At 46.8% G+C, this 17,058-nt stretch overlaps 1 long non-coding RNA gene across 2 annotated transcripts; it reads right to left on the minus strand.

Annotated features, from left to right (window-relative positions):
• Positions 1 to 787: 787 nt before the first annotated feature.
• Positions 788 to 16,486, minus strand: LOC135521307 (uncharacterized). Of its 2 annotated transcripts, none has more exons than XR_010452523.1 (4): positions 16,405 to 16,486; positions 14,354 to 14,622; positions 4,941 to 5,118; positions 788 to 4,615 (listed from the first exon to the last, which is right to left on the minus strand). It is a non-coding gene; the product is annotated as an uncharacterized LOC135521307 (long non-coding RNA). The 2 variants fall into 2 exon arrangements; XR_010452522.1 differs by having other exon boundaries at positions 788 to 4,618.
• Positions 16,487 to 17,058: the final 572 nt, after the last annotated feature.

Consider the following 17,058-nt stretch of genomic DNA (forward strand, 5'->3'; position numbering starts at 1 on the left):
CCTTTGGTGTGTGTCTGTTAGAGTGTGTGTGAAAGAGAGAGTGTGTGTGTGTGTGTGTGTGTGGTGTGTGTGTGTGTGCGCGTGTGTGCGTGCTTGGTGCAGGGTCAGGGTGAGGGAGTCAGATGCTTCCAAGGCACATGCTGCAGTATTCCTGGCAATACACACACACCCTTCCAGTATACACACACACACACGCACAACCCATCCCCCTCCACACACACACAACTCACACCCACACACACAATTAATATCTGAGCTGTCGTGCTGTAGCAGACAACAGTAGGTTTCTCTCTCTTCAGCTCTAGCACACAGTGTTTCTCCACCTTTAGCAACACACAGCAGTCCAGAGCTCCTCCTTGACCGTGGACCTCCTGGGTGGAGCAGAGAGATGATACATGATCTGAGATTGAGACTCCCAGCATGGCTCCCCTCACGACGCCCACAATTCTGTTACACCAGTTTACCATGGAGATCTCACACATAATCCCCACAGATTAATCTTCATTCACAGCCAACAAACTGAAATGAATGCGAGAACACCATATCTTGGCTGAATCTAATAGGGATCACCAAATATGATAATTATTTATTTAAAAAACCTTAACTTTATACACTCTTAGAGAAAAGGGTTCCGAATTGATTATTTGGCTGTCCCCATAGAATAGCCTTTTTGGTTCCAGGTCGAACCCTTTTGGGTTCCATGTAGAACCCTATGTAGAAAGTGTTCTACATGGAACCCAAAAAGGTTCTACCTGGAAACAAAAAGGGTTCTTAAAAGGGTTCTCCTATGGGGACAGCCGAAGAACCCTTTTCGGTTTTAGATAGCACCTTTTTTTCTAAGAATGTAGAGAATCAGAAGGGAGGAACTGCTGAATCCTTTTCCTTAGCTATTGTCCATTTCTGTCACAGATAGCACTTATATTGTATAGAGTAGAGGACACACAACTATTATCAATAAACTAGTCTAGAATGGATTAGGATGCTGTTGGTGCCGATTCTATATGTATTGCAATTCGACACACAATTTTATTGCGATTTGACATTCCAAACATATTACTCACCATATGTCCACTGCAGTGGGACAAGAGAGAGCATGAGAAGAGTTTTGATCAGTCAGGGAAATAAAAAAGTGCTGAAAACACGTTGGTTTACAATTTTTTTAAAGATGAGGACAAGCAATAGCAATAGGATGAAAAATAGCAGAGTTTTGGCGCAGAGACAGCTGACGAGCACTAGCTAACGCTACCTACAGTAGCAACATTATATTTTAAAAAAGTACAAATCGATAACAAAAATGATATCACGGTATGTAACTAGATATTCTTTAATGTTATGTTATCAAACATCTTTACTTCACAGAGCTGCTTTAGTCCGTATTTACCTGGAAGGTTCTTCAGATGTGTGGTCTATCTTCTGTTTACTTATGAGAAATGCTACTTTGCAGTGCTTGGTTACAGATATTATCACACATTACATGCCAATATATAACACATATTACATTTTCTCACAGCATCTGAGTTGCACAGATTACCTCATATCTCACTTCTTATCCTAAATTGAATCCCAAATGTCAAACCAGTGTCAAAACACGTGTTCACAAGACAGATACCGTGCAGCGCGTTATGTGTGTAACCGTAGCACAGCTTTCCACACTGATTGTGCAGATGAAGAGTTGGCAACAAAACACTGTCCCTTTGTGTTCTGCCAGGTATCTATTGAAACAGCACCTTCTGTTCCAGTGTAGAGCTGGAGTGTTCTATGGCCCCTCTGCTGGGGTTGGTCACATATGCAGGTGTCATTAGGTGTTATTAAGGGGGCACTATGGGGGTTTCTGTATGAGGGGGGAATTGTGTGTGTGTGTCTTTGTATCTTTGTTTTTGTGTCTGTGTATTTGTGTCTCTGTGTGCGTGTTTTTAATTGTGTTTATTGCCTCCTTCCCTATGTATTTCACTGTGTGCGTGCCATAGAGCTCGCCCTCCAATCCTATCCACATGCCCAATTGTTTCTCACTACCATGACCGCCTCACTAACCCTCCCTTCACTGTTGAGGGATTATAACACAGGCTGGCTAATATTTAACTAATGGCTCTTCCTTGCAGCCTCCCTCCACTGCCTTCCTCCCTCTCACCAACTGCCAGGGCCAGAGACATCCTCCTCAGGCAGCGCCACTGAAGTGTGGCTTTGTGAAATAGAACAGGGAGGGAAGGGGCTGTGTACTGTGACATGGGAGATGGGTAAGAGAGAAAATAACCAAGGAGAGAGAGACAGAGAGAGAGAGAGAGAGAGAGAGCGAGAGAGAGAGAGCGAGAGAGAGAGAGAGAGAGAGAGAGAGCGAGAGAGAGAGAGAGAGAGAGAGAGAGAGAGAAGGTGAGAGAGACTGAGAGTGAGTGAAAGAGAGCGATGGAGACAGGACGTTGCGTGGGAGGGCAATGAGCACAACAGTCTTGGAGAATGCCATATGCTACCTTTAGGCAAGCATAGTCTTGTGACAGCCTGGCAGTGCCTGGAAATCTCAGAACTGCAACTGTGTCGTCTGGCTATCTTCTATCGGCGCTGCTATAATATGTTTCTGGTTTGTATGTTTCCCTTTTCCTGCATCCCTCCTTACAGATACAGGACTGACCGATGGAAAACAGTCAGAAATAGAGAGGGAGAGAGGGAGGGTGACAATGAATGACTTAGGCAGAGAGATTGATGGAACAAGAAAGGAAAGGAAGTCCATAATGATGACCGAGGAGCTCGAGTGAATGAAGGAAAGATACAGAAAACAAGCAAGGGAAGAATAGAGGTAGAGTAGGAAACAGAACACATGAGGTACTGTAAGTGAGAGTGAGAAAGATGTGGGGAGGGATAAGAGAGAGGATAGGGGGAGGATACAAGGAAAGGGAAAGAAAAGAGAGAGAGAGATGGCAATAGCGTGGGAATGGAAAGATAGAGCGGTTGAGAAATAGGAGGGATACGGAGAAGTGGATATGGAGAGCAAAATATTGGTAGGGGGGGGGAGCGAGAGAGGAGAGTGGCAGACTGTTGTTGTGTGGTCACCACAGTGGATGAGAGAGAGAGGAGAGTGGCAGACTGTTGTTGTGTGGCCACCACAGTGGATGAGAGAGAGAGAGGAGAGTGGTAGACAGTTGTTGTGTGACCACCACAGTGGATGAGAGAGAGAGGAGAGTGGCAGACTGTTGTTGTGTGGCCACCACAGTGGATGAGAGAGAGAGCCAGTGGTGCTGCCAGGCAAATTAGGTATTAGTCACTTCAATAATGAATCACCCTGCAAGCATTTTCTAGGAGCTATACTACACACTGACCCATTTCTCCAAGACCGCTCACCAAACTACATACAACACACTCAACTACCACTTCCTCTCCTCCCTATCTTTATTTAGTGAAGTGAGGGAGGATGGCCCAAGTCCTCTGGGTCAAACAGACAATTGTACTTCCCACATTCCCAGGATTAATCATGGGAGTCTGTCTGCTCTTTTCTCTCTTCCTTCCAGTCAACACAAAGCCCTATAGAAGCCATGCAGAGAGAAACAGAGAGAGAGAGAAAGAGAGAGGTAGGGAGAGAGAGAGAGAGAGAGAGAGAGAGAGAGAGAGAGAAAGAGAAAGAGAGAGAAAGAGAGAGAGAGGGAGAGAGGGAGAGAGAGAGAAAGAGAGAGAGAGAGAGAGAGAGAGAGAGAGAGAGAGAGAGAGAGAGAGAGAGAGAGAGAGAGAGAATAGTGAGGGTAGACTGTGTCCAAAAGTCCTGCTTGTATGTGGGGTTTCCCCTCTAAAAGGAGGGTCCCAATTGGGCTCCTTCAGGACTTTGATGCTCACCACCACAAAAGCAGATGGTTACGTACAACCCCTCTCTCTTTATCCAGCCCTATCCGGGCCTCTTAGCCCCTACCTGTGCACTACCAAGCAGCCTCTGCCTAGGCCCCAGAACCTAGTCAAGCATCCCTCATTCAAGGAGGGTCACACTGGCTTGGCTTGAATTGAAGTCAACTGAGTGAAAAGGCATGTTGTAGAGGAGAGAATAACATAAAGGTAGGGGTTGGATCAATACTGCACTGTTGTGCCCCCCTCCCTTCAATACTTTGCTTTCCACTTGCAGGTACAAAGCAACAGTGGACAGCAGGCAGCCAGGAATCTTTCCAGATGCTACTTGTATAAAAAAATAAACAAAAGGAGTGTTGAATGGGGAGAGAACCTGCATGTGTCTCAATATGATCAAAGCAGAGACAGCATCCCGCTGTTTGTTTTGTGTCCATCGATACTTCTGTGTCTGCCCCAGTCAGTCCCTGAATCCAGTTGGAGGACAGTCCCTAAGGTCCTGCGTTGCACCCAGGCAACTTTTTGGAAGCAGGAAGGTAATCAGCGATTTAACAATGCAAATTGTTCTGAAAGCCCATCTGTAGTTCTACAGGGAGTCAGTCTCTCCCTGCTCTGCACTGCCTCTCATGCTCTCTCTCCTGCTCTCTCTGGCACAAGCCAATTAACTGCATGGAGTCAGAGATGAACCCCGAATTGATTACATGGCGATAGTCAATTCAATTATCAATTAAAGCACCGAAAAACGTGTGGAGCGGCGAGGCACCGGGAAGTTTACTAAATGAGTTCCTCTGCGGGATGGCTGCTGGGAAGAGAGAGGAGAGGGATGAGAGGGAAGAGAGAGAGGAGAGAGGGAGGACTTTTAGTGCTGCTTGTTTACTATACTGTCTATACTATACTGACTAACTCAACCTGCCTTCCTTCCTTCCCTCCACAAGCACCTTCACAAAGCACAGACAGCCTCTGCACAGTGCACACATACAATGTAGGTACACATACACATGAACACACACACACACACTTCTTCATATTCTAAAGTTGTCTCTCTGTGAGTGAGTGTATTTATGTGTATGGTGGAGGGGGTTCTAGCTACCACCGGCACACCCCATCAAAAAAGGTTTGTTTACTTGGCCATGGTAGAGAGTTGCCCCGTTCGATCAGGCCAGAGAGGGAGGGACTTGTGCTGTGCTCTCGGCTAACGAAGCCTCAGTGTGCCGTCCGTCGAACAGGTCATTTCCCTGGGCAGCCTCAAGGCTCACACCAGTCCTCCGCCTGGTAAAGATGGGTGATGATCAAAACCTGAGCCTGTGAAACAGAGAATAACCCAACCTCAGGAAAGTAACAGTATTCCTCCCCAACCCCAACCCCAATCAAGCACTCTCTGCCGTAGCAGTGCCTTTTTATGTAAGTCCATCTGTAAAGAGGCCCTGGATTCTCTGTCATTATGGCTCCCCACTCACACTGACAAACACTGAAATTATGACAAATAAAACTCCCCCATACTCCCAATACACCCCTGGGGACTGGTCAAACAATAAACAGGCAGCTGTAGGGGGCTAGATGGGGCTGGATGGGGCTGTAGAGGGATGGAAGGGGCTGGAGAGGGGCGGATGGGTGGTGGAGGAATGTGAAGACTCTGCAGGGGTGAGTAGGGGTGAGGGTGGGGGGGGGGGGTCGAATAAAGGAGGCACCGGGAGGGGGACACCAAAGTGTGCCATAGGGAGGCATTACCATCCCTGTGACAGAGGCCTCCTTGGCCCAGCATGGTCCAGGGTGTGTGGCGGAGGGGGGTGCATAGGGCTCAGAGGGAGGTTCCAGATGGTAGCATCCCAGTACCGGTGGGGGGCCTGGAGTCTTTATCTATGGAAGACAGTGTGCTACTGACTGCATCCCTCCCTCCCCTGCCCTCGCCTACACAGAGCAGCCTTCAGCCCAGTGCCTCACAGACCAGCCTCCAGCCCAGAGCCTCACAGACCAGCTTTCAGCCCAGAGCCTCACAGACAAGCTTTCAGCCCAGAGCCTCACAGACCAGCTTTCAGCCCAGAGCCTCACAGACAAGCTTTCAGCCCAGAGCCTCACAGACAAGCTTTCAGCCCAGAGCCTCACAGACAAGCTTTCAACCCAGAGCCTCACAGACAAGCTTTCAGCCCAGTGCCTCACAGACAAGCTTTCAGCCCAGAGCCTCACAGACAAGCTTTCAGCCCAGAGCCTCACAGATAAGCTTTCAGCCCAGAGCCTCACAGACAAGCTTTCAGCCCAGTGCCTCACAGACCAGCCTCCAGCCCAGAGCCTCACAGACCAGCTTTCAGCCCAGAGCCTCACAGACAAGCTTTCAGCCCAGAGCCTCACAGACAAGCTTTCAGCCCAGAGCCTCACAGACAAGCTTTCAGCCCAGAGCCTCACACCCACAAGGCTAAAGTTATGAGAGTAAAGGGCAGTGTTTTCCTCTCTCAAACACACGCAGACTTGCATGTGTACATACAGTAAAAAGTACTGTATGTACGGAAAGTATTCAGACCCTTTGACTTTTTCCACATTTTGTTAGGTTACAGCCTTATTCTAAAATGTATTAAATCATTTTTTTCCCTCATCAATTTACACACAATACCCAATAATGACAAAGCAAAAACAGATTTATCAAAATGTTTACTATTTTCCAAAAAACTGAATTATTAAATGTACATAAGTTCTCAGACACTTTACTCAGTTGAAGCACCTTTGGCAGTGATTACAGCATAGACTCTTCTTTGGTATGATGCTATTTTATTTATTTAACCTTTATTTAACCAACAAATTCTTATTTTCAATGACGGCCTGGGAACAGTGGGTTAACTGCCTGTTCAGGGGCAGAACAACAGATTTGTACCTTGTCAGCTCAGGGGTTTGAACTCGCAACATTACAGTTACTAGTCCAATGCTCTAACCACTAGGCTACCCTGCCGCCCCATAAGCTACAAGCTTGGCACAACTGTATTTGGGGAGTTTCTCCCATTCTTCTCTACAGATCCTCGCAAGCTCTGTCAGTTGGATGGGGAGTTGGATGGGGAGGCTTGCTGCACAGCTATTTTCAGGTCTCTCTCTGTACTTTGCTTTGTTCATCTTAGACTTGGTCCTGACTGGTCTCCCAGTCCTTGCCACTGAAAAACATCCCCACAGCATGATGCTACCACCAACATTCTTCACCGTAGGGATGGGCCAAAGAGCTCAATCTTGGTTTCATCAGACCAGAGAATCTTGTTTCCTATGGTCTGAGAGTCTTTGGGTGCCTTTTGGCAAACTCCAAGCGGGCTGTCATGTGCCTTTTACAGAGGAGTGTATTCTGTCTGGCCACACTACAATAAAGGCCTAATTGTTGGAGTGCTGCAGAGATTGTTGTCCTTCTGGAAAGTTCTCCCATCTCCATAAAGGAACTCTGGAGCTCTGTCAGAGTGACCATTGGGTCCTTGGTCACCTCCCTGACCAAGGTCCTTCTCCCCCGATTGCTCAGTTTGACCTGGCAGCCAGCTCTGGTTCCAAACTTCCATTTCAGAATGACAGTGCTCTGACATGCACTGTCAATTGTGGAACCTTATATAGACAGGTGTGTGCCTTTCCAAATAATGTCCAATCAATTGAATTTACCACAGGTGGACTCCAATCAAGTTGTAGAAACATCTCAAGGATGATCAATTTCGAAAGACTCATAGCAAAGGGTCTGAATACTCATGTAAATAAGGTATTTCTGTTTTATGAGTTTTAATACATTTGCTAAAAATTTAAATAAATAAATCATATTGTTTTCTCTTTGTCATTATGGGGTATTGTGTGTAGAGTGCTGGGGAAATGTTTTATTTCATACATTTTTAGAATAAGGCTGTAACGTAACACAATGTGAAAAAAGTACGAAAAAAAGAAAAAAAGAACAAATTCTTATTTAAATGATGACCTACCAAAAGGAAAAGCCCTCCTGCGGGGACGGGGGCTGGGATTAAAATTAAAATAAATAAAACATATATAGAACAAAACACACATCACAACAAGAGAGACAACATAACACTAGATAAAGAGAGACTTAAGACAACAACATAGCATGGCAGCAACACATGACAACACAGCATGGTAGCAACACAACATGGCAGCAGCACAACATGGTAGCAGCACCAAACATGGTGCGAAACATTATTGGGCACCGACAACTGCACAAAGGGCAAGAAAGTAGAGACAACAATACATCATGCAAAGCAGCCACAACTGTCAGTAAGTGTCCATGATTGAGTCTTTGAATTAAGAGATTGAGATAAAACTGTCCAGTTTGGGTATTTGTTGCAGCTCGTTCCAGTCGCTAGTTGCAGCGAACTGAAAAGAAGGGCAACCCAGGGATGTGTATGCTTTGGAGACCTTTAACAGAATGTGATTGGTAGAACGGGTGTTGTATGGGGAGGATAAGGGCTGCAGTAGATGTCTCAGATAGGGGGAAGTGAGGCCGAAGACAGTTATAAATAAGCATCAACCAGTGGGACTTGCGACGGGTACACGGAGGTGACCAGTTTGAGGAAGGGAATAGAGTGCAGTGATGTGTCCTATAACGAGCATTGGTGGCAAATCTGATGGCTGATTAGCCGCTCGAGAGACTACCAGTATAGGGGAAGCTACTCTGAACAGATAGTTTACCAAGCTACCAATTACTTCACACTGAAATAAGTTAAGCTACACGAAAGCTACCTTAAGAAAAATATAGCTTACTTAACTAAACTACTTGAAAAAAATAATAATGTGTAAATCTGAAATGTCATCCACAACAAATTGCAAGAACAGAACACTTTGAGGTAATTTTTTCAAAAAAATATATAGATTAACTACTGAAAACACTACCAAGAATTGAAATTAGTTCAACTACCACCAAGCAATTGTAAAATGTAGTTAAATTACTGGTTGAAATATATTTAGTTCACTACTCCCCAACACTGAGGACTACAGTACCCCTCATACCTTCACTACCCCTGACCCCAACACCACCCTCATATTTGGCATCTGCCTCCATAAGCTCCCACAAAGCCCAGTGAGGCTCCCTCTATCCCCCTTTGAGGCACAAAGCCCAGTGAGGCTCCCTCTATCGCCCTTTGAAGCACAAAGCTCAGTGAGGCTCCCTCTATCCCACTTTGAGGCACAAAGCTCAGTGAGGCTCCCTCTATCCCCCTTTGAGGCACAAAGCTCAGTGAGGCTCCCTCTATCCCACTTTGAGGCACAAAGCTCAGTGAGGCTCCCTCTATCCCCCTTTGAGGCACAAAGCTCAGTGAGGCTCCCTCTATCCCCATTTGAGGCACAAAGCCCAGTGAGGCTCCCTCTATCCCCCTTTGAGGCACAAAGCCCAGTGAGGCTCCCTCTATCCCACTTTGAGGCACAAAGCTCAGTGAGGCTCCCTCTATCCCCCTTTGAGGCACAAAGCTCAGTGAGGCTCCCTCTATCCCCATTTGAGGCACAAAGCCCAGTGAGGCTCCCTCTATCCCCCTTTGAGGCACAAAGCCCAGTGAGGCTCCCTCTATCCCCCTTTGAGTCACAAAGCTCAGTGAGGCTCCCTCTATCCCACTTTGAGGCACAAAGCTCAGTGAGGCTCCCTCTATCCCACTTTGAGGCACAAAGCTCAGTGAGGCTCCCTCTATCCCACTTTGAGGCACAAAGCTCAGTGAGGCTCCCACTATCCCACTTTGAGGCACAAAGCTCAGTGAGGCTCCCTCTATCCCACCTTGAGGCACAAAGCCCAGTGAGTCTCCCTCTATCCCACCTTGAGGCACAAAGCCCAGTGAGTCTCCCTCTATCCCACCTTGAGGCACAAAGCTCAGTCCAGAAACACAGCCTACTTGGAGGGGCATTGGAGACAGAGATATGCCAGAAAGACGCTGAGCATTCATAACACTCATTCATAATGGAATTACTGCAGAGTCACAAATCCACAACACTCAGCCAGGCTATAGCTGTGTCAATGGTGTGATGCACAAGGGCAAACCATAGGCTGAGACAGATAGCGAGAAAGAGTGTAAGTAGTGCTGAGAATAGCCACTGCCTGAAGGAGACGAAATAGAGAGAGAGAGAGAGAGAGAGAGAGAGAGAGAGAGAGAGAGAGAGAGAGACTAAGAGAGCGAGAGAGCGTTCCTTTTTAGGACAATGTGCGGCTGCTGCAAAGCATGCTGGTACAGTGTAGGGCTGGGAATTGACAGGGACCTCACGATAGGCTATTATCATGATACTTAGGTGACGATACGATATGTTTTGCAATTCTCCCGCTTCTATATGTATTGCGATCCGATACTGTGATTGAATTCCAAGTTGATGTTCCAAACTCACCGTATGTCTGTTGCATAGGGAAAAGAGAGAGACATGAGAAGAAAAGTTTTCATCAGTCATGGAAACAAAAGTGCTGGAAAATAAATTGCCTCCATATTTAAAAAGAAGATGGAGAACAAGCTATGAAGGAACAATTCTGGAGTTTTGGTGCAGGTACAGCCAACTAGCGCAAAAATAATATTGTGTTATTGTCAAAACAATACGATATATTGTTTAAAAGAATATCCCGATTAGTAACCTTGTAGATTTTTTCCCACTATCACTAGTCAGGTCCTGTCTATATCAGGTGGTATTATAGAGCTATTGCTTTCAGTGTCCTCCACATTTCTTACCTTTTTACCAGTACATTATCTTGGTTGTCTTTTCTTTCTCACTGTGGTTGGTATGTGTCTGAATATACCAGTGTTGACATGTCTATGAGTTGATGTGTGTGTGTCTTTGTCTGTGTGTCCATGTGTGTGCTTGTTCACGTTTAGGCGTCTGTGCATCAGTGCCTGTGTGTGTGTGTGTGTGTGTGTGTGTGTGTGTGTGTGTGTGTGTGTGTGTGTGTGTGTGTGTGTGTGTGTGTGTGTGTGTGTGTGTGTGTGTGTGTGTGTGTGTGTGTGTGTGTGTGTGTGTGTGTGTGTGTGTGTGTGTGTGTGTGTGTGTGTGTGTGTGTGTGTGTGTGTGTGTTTGCTTGCGTGTGTGTGTGCGTGTGTGCTTGCAAATGTAGGTGTCTGTGCGTTCATCAGTGTGTGTGTGCTTGTTGTTATTTTATCCTTTGACCCATTTTCAGTAGAGAGCAGAGCAGGGGACCTCCCAAATGAGTAGGGGTCATGTGCAACCTGAACACTGGCACACACTGGCACACAACGACCGGCACAGTCACGCACTGCAGCAGAAAAACACATGAACTCACACAAACACACACACATATACAAACACACATTGATGCACACACAGACGGAGACACTTAAACCCACTCACAAGCACGCGTATGCATGCATGCACGCACAAGACACACACACACACACAAGACAAAAAAACACACACCAGCAGAGACATACACAGGCCTACACTTCAGCTTTCATTCATGCAAATGCACACAACATAGTAGAGTCTCATGAAAGAACACACAGACACATATGTTCACACTGTTTGCATAAATAGACACACACTCAAGTCCAGAACACATATACACCACTATACAAAATGATCATGACACACATGTAAGCCTTCATTCCTGATTTCCACCAATTCCATAAACCTTGCAAACAGCAAGGTGCTGCTCGCACGTCCACCAAAAATGACATGGTATGTAACTGTTATTGTAAGGTTTAAAAGGTTTGAATACCTTCTATAGAAACACATCTCAATTGCGTAACAATACAAGACATTTCCAAGAAACACACAGGCCTGACAAAGGTACAGCAGCAAGGTTACCATCCTCAGAGAGCAGACACATGTCCTCAGCAAACCGTCACAATAGAGAAGTAAAGTCAAGTGAAAGAAAGTTTGAAAGAGAGAAGTACAGAAGTGGATATCAGGAAGGAGGGAGGGAGGGGTGAATAAGACAAATATTAAGGTGTGTGTGTGTGCGTGTGTGTATGTGTTTGTGTGTCTCTCATCAGGGCTGAAAAGACAGGAATAGATAAGGAAGGAAGGAGAGGCGGAGAGGGAAAGGGAGAGGTAAAGAACATGAGGCGGCAGGGATAGAGGAGAGAAATACAAACACTGATTGGAAATACAGATTTTGTGTGTGTTTGTGTGCATGCATGTGTTAAAGAAAAGACCTGATCTGATGCGCCTCCATCCCTCCTCCATCCCTCCTCCATCCCTCCTCCATCCCTCCTCCATCCCTCCTCCATCCCTCTTCCATCCCTCCACCCATCCCTCCTCCATCCCTCCTCCATCCCTCTTCCATCCCTCTTCCATCCCTCCTCCATCCCTCCTCCATCCCTCTTCCATCCCTCCTCCATCCCTCCTCCATCCCTCTTCCATCCCTCTTCCATCCCTCCTCCATCCCTCCTCCATCCCTCTAACATCCCTCCGGCCCATCCCTCTTCCATCCCTCTTCCATCCCTCTTCCATCACTCCGCCCATACCTCTTCCATCCCTCTTCCATCCCTCCTCCATCCCTCCTCCATCCCTCTTCCATCCCTCCTCCATCCCTCCGCCCATACCTCTTCCATCCCTCCTCCATCCCTCTTCCATCCCTCCTCCATCCCTCTTCCATCCCTCTTCCATCCCTCCTCCATCCCTCCTCCATCCCTCCTCCATCCCTCTTCCATCCCTCCTCCATCCCTCCTCCATCCCTCTTCCATCCCTCCTCCATCCCTCCTCCATCCCTCCGCCCATCCCTCCTCCATCCCTCCGCCCATCCCTACGCCCATCCCTCCTCCATCCCTCCGCCCATCCCTCCTCCATCCCTCCGCCCATCCCTCCTCCATCCCTCCGCCATCCCTCCTCCATCCCTCTTCCATCCCTCTTCCATCCCTCCTCCATCCCTCTTCCATCCCTCCGCCCATCCCTCCTCCATCCCTCCGCCCATCCCTCCGCCCATCCCTCCGCCTATCCCTCCTCCATCCCTCCGCCCATCCCTCCGCCCATCCCTCCTCCATCCCTCCGCCCATCCCTCCGACCATCCCTCCGCCCATCCCTCCGCCCATCCCTCCTCCATCCCTCCGCCCATCCCTCCGCCCATCCCTCCGCCCATCCCTCCATCTCTCTCTCATCAACAGTCTGCTACATCTCCCAGAGGGAGGTTGACGTTAAATGCTGTCGCCACAGCAACCTGATGGAGTGCCTCTATTTATGTTCCCGAAACCATGAGCAGGGTTATATAGTGGCTTGTAGGGCACTGAGAGAAAAACATAGCTTCCCCTTACATGTGGAGGAGGAAGAAAGCTCCCGTACAGCCATTACAGGAGAGCAGAGCCACCCGCAGGCACAAAGTGCCACTGAACAAAGTGGACCAGCAAGGTATTCTGGGAAATCTCCCTGTTGCCATTTATTAGCTTTGTCTGGGTATCATGCTGCCAATATCAAGGGTTTATTTCTTTCTTCAAAAAAGTATCTTGAATTTAAAGTACTCAGTGTTTAACTTGAATATATCTAGAACTTTTTCTACCAGATGGAGGAATAAAATGTTGTAAAATATGTGTGGACGTTCATCTTTAAGGACAGTTCGAAATTTACTGGGTTTGGGGGGTTCAAAACAGGGGAGGGTTTTCTAACAAAATGTTTTGCTTTGGGGAGTGTTGTGTTTTTTTATTGGGACAGGGTTGTCCAATTCTGCAGTAGGCTAACTAGCAATCATACCATAGATAAAATCATTCAAAGCTGCACCAATTATAAATCCACAAGAACATAGAGGAATAGCTAATAGGCAGTGGAGAGGCCATTGCACATAAAAGAACAGTGAAGCTCCCCTACTGATCCTGTTTAGGGACAACCAAATTATCCTACATAGACTAGCCTACAAGTGAGTTCCACATTGTACCCTAGGCTGTAAAATGCAGTGAAAATGTCATTTGAAAAATGCCTCAAAAGCCCTGTAATTTGAACGTTTCATTCCATTCATTTCATTTGGATCGGTTGTGGATGTACCCTCGACCATTTGTGCCTCGAGAAAGGCACAGTAGCAGGCCAGTCTGGCTGTATTTTTACTTCTGATGCTGAGATGCGCTGCCTGTTACAGGTCATCATTCTCCCAAGTTGTCCTATAATAGCCTGCGCACACGTTCGTCCACTCAAATATCATTCCAGCATCCAAACTGTGCAGCGGCCATTTGAGGAATTGAAAGAGACATCTGTTACAAAACACCAAAAAGTTTCATGACATTGGGAGATTGCCAAGTCAAGCCTTGGATACTGCGTACACGGTAGGGAGGGATGGTTTTCTATTTGTCGAGAAGATTGACATACTCTATTTGATTGTGGTGTTGAAAATGCAAACCATGATGTTGAAGCTGTTCTCGGTATGCAGTTATTCTTTGTTACTGGTTGTGTGGTGCATTGGCACGGAAACCTGTTATTGGAAAATGTGTTGCATATATTTTAAATAATTATAAATATGGCATTACATATTGAAAATCTGATTCCTCTCTAGCTGATCATTGTCTGCAGCCGGCTCTGATCATAGTGTAATGAGACACGCTGAACTGGTAAAGTTGATATCCACGTTTATGAACACAGGTTCACTAATAACCCCCCAACCCCATAATCTCAATCAACTCACCTGGTAAGATAAGGAATAGATATTTTTTTAAATGTGAGGCCTGGGAGCCCATCCACATGTGCCAGAGCCTGGGCTAACAGTGCAGCGTGGCGGAAGAGGGGCTGGAGGAGGGGGGTGCAGGGAGGTCGGGAGCATAAAAGCCCCTTTCTTCTCCTCCCTTGACTCTTCCTTTGAGGAGAGAACAGAGGGGTTGCCAAGGCGATGAGGTTGGTCTGTCTCCCACTGCGTGGTCCGGGAAGCGCTGCAGCTTGTTCTGACATTTACCCAGCCTGGGTTAGGGAAAGAGGGAGGGAATTGGAGAACAGAGAGAAGAGGGGGGAAGAGAGAGAGAGGGAGGTATAAAGAGAGATGAAAAGAGTGGAATAGGGAGGAGGTGGTTGCACCTGTAACATCGGGGGGGGGGGGGGGGGTTGACTCTCGTTCTCTTGGAAAATGAGCTGTCTCTCCATTTATCTGTGCTTTTTATCTTCACTTTTCTCCATTCAGACTCTATTTCTGGCCAACTCTTTCATGTGGTCTTTCATTGAGACATGGCAGAGAGACAATTAGACCAAAAAAAACTACCTCGAACACACATGGACCCAAGCCCTGAGACTGAGAACAGCATGCTAAAACTGAAACACACCACAGTGATGGGCAAAGTTTACTACACAAAGTGCTACGATGCTCAACGGCCTTTGTTTCCCAACACAGGAAAAGTTCTAGCTGAGTAAAAGAACTCACAAATTGATGCCAGAATGTTTCGTTTTAGTTTGAAGGCGATTGCTGTGTGTTTTGCAGATGAGAGGATAGTGGTTCTCCCACTCACCATGCATCAAGCCATGGCGTCAGCCCAGCCGGCAGGTCTCCTAAGCCCCTCAAAGTGACGTCAAAGGCCCCTGGCATCTCAAACGGCCCCTCTGTCATATCAAGGTGCATTCAAAAGCAATCTGTGTTTCCGCTTAAAAGGCAAATGGTGCTTTCAGACGACCCATATCTCTCAAATGCAAGCTGAGCAACAGAGGCAGAGGGGGAAATGTGTGGCATGGCGTGGGCAGAATACACAAGCTACCAGTATGGTCTATTCTACAGTACACACACATGTATATGCACGGTACCCTTCTAATTAAATAGTTAGCATGTGACAACACACAAAGAGAAGGACAATAGGAGGAGGGAATTCAATACAATGTGTCATAATGGCACCAGTCTGGTTGTTATCAAAGATGCAACACATTGTTCTTTAAAGTGACGCTAGTTAGTGTGCGGCAGGTCCATATGCGGCGCTTTATGAACTTGAGAAAGACTATGCTAATGTGGAGTGTTTATGGAGAGACAGTGGAAGTATACAAGGCCCTCTGTCAGTTGCAAATGAGCTGTGTATTTCCTTGGCAGTAGAGAGATACTCTCTCTCTTTAAGTCTCCCTCTGATTTTCGGGAAATCTTAATGAAGATGATGGGTTCTATAGGAATGCAAATGCTCAAGGCAACAGTAACCCCCCTCTCTCTTCTTGAAAGTGAGTGAGAGCACACACACACATGCATGAGCATGAATGCGACACGCGCACAACCACACACGCACACACACACACACACACACACACACAGAGAGACACACACAGTCACACAAACACGCCATTCCCCCCTCCTTTCTCCCCTCTTCATCTCTCGACATCATAAACATACTGATGAGCTGAGTTCACTCCTGGAGCTGTAGAGCTTCATCTCAGTGCTTGAGAGAGACAGGGAGCGAGACATTCCTACATCTGACGAATAATAGTAACGTTCCCAACTTTATCTTAAAGTGAGAAGGAGTAGCTGTTGTTGTGGAAATGTTAGCTGTACTGGTACTCACAGGTGGTGGTAGTATAGCTACAAGTGGTAGTGTTAATGTTGTAGTCATAGTGGTAATGGCAACGGTAATGTAAGTCATTGTAGGATACTGGTCATGTCAGTCATTGTTAGATAATGGTAATGTTAGTCATTGTAAGATAATGTCAGTCATTGTAAGATCACAGCCATACTTGAGGGACAAATTATCTCCTTCTACAACTAGCTAGGTATTTACTTACCCAGGTCCCCACGGGCTACTTCCCAGCTATCCCTCTCTCCTCAGTCCTCAGTGACTGTTGCCATCTCTGCTGTGCCTAGAAAGAAAGAACGGAAAAAGAATGACCGACCACCACCCCCCCCCCCCGACGTGTTCCCCCATCATCTTATCAGCAGCCCGAGGCACTTTTCCACAGACCAATGGGGGTCTCAGACTGTTCCTCTCAGAAGCACGTCCCACCTGGCCCTGTGGTCCCGGGGGGTCAGTGTGTGTGGAGGTGGGGATTTGAAGCGGGGGGATACAGAGATGAACCCAGAGGAGCCCTCAGCACCCTGAGACTAGTATTGCCACCACTAATATATGCTAATGCATTCATCTCCAAAAGCACCCGTGATTATTTCCTCAGCAACTGTTTTAGATTTCGCTCTCTTGCCTTTTTATGCAAAGACCCTTTTTTTCTCTTTTCTCCATCGGCAGATTGCACTTGCAGAGTTGCGGGAGATAACGGGGGAGAGAGTAGAAATTTAAAAGATCATTGAATACTTTTCCCTCTATGTTAATGTGCCCCTGATGTGAGAGTGAATGCAAACAAAAACATGTCTACTTTTTGGGTTGGAAAATAGGAAAAGGAGAGATTTTATTCACTCACATGTTGCAATTTTGCTAAATTCTGATG

The sequence above is a fragment of the Oncorhynchus masou genome, chromosome 29, assembly GCF_036934945.1.
Source record: "Oncorhynchus masou masou isolate Uvic2021 chromosome 29, UVic_Omas_1.1, whole genome shotgun sequence".
Classification (NCBI taxonomy): Eukaryota; Metazoa; Chordata; class Actinopteri; order Salmoniformes; family Salmonidae; genus Oncorhynchus; species Oncorhynchus masou.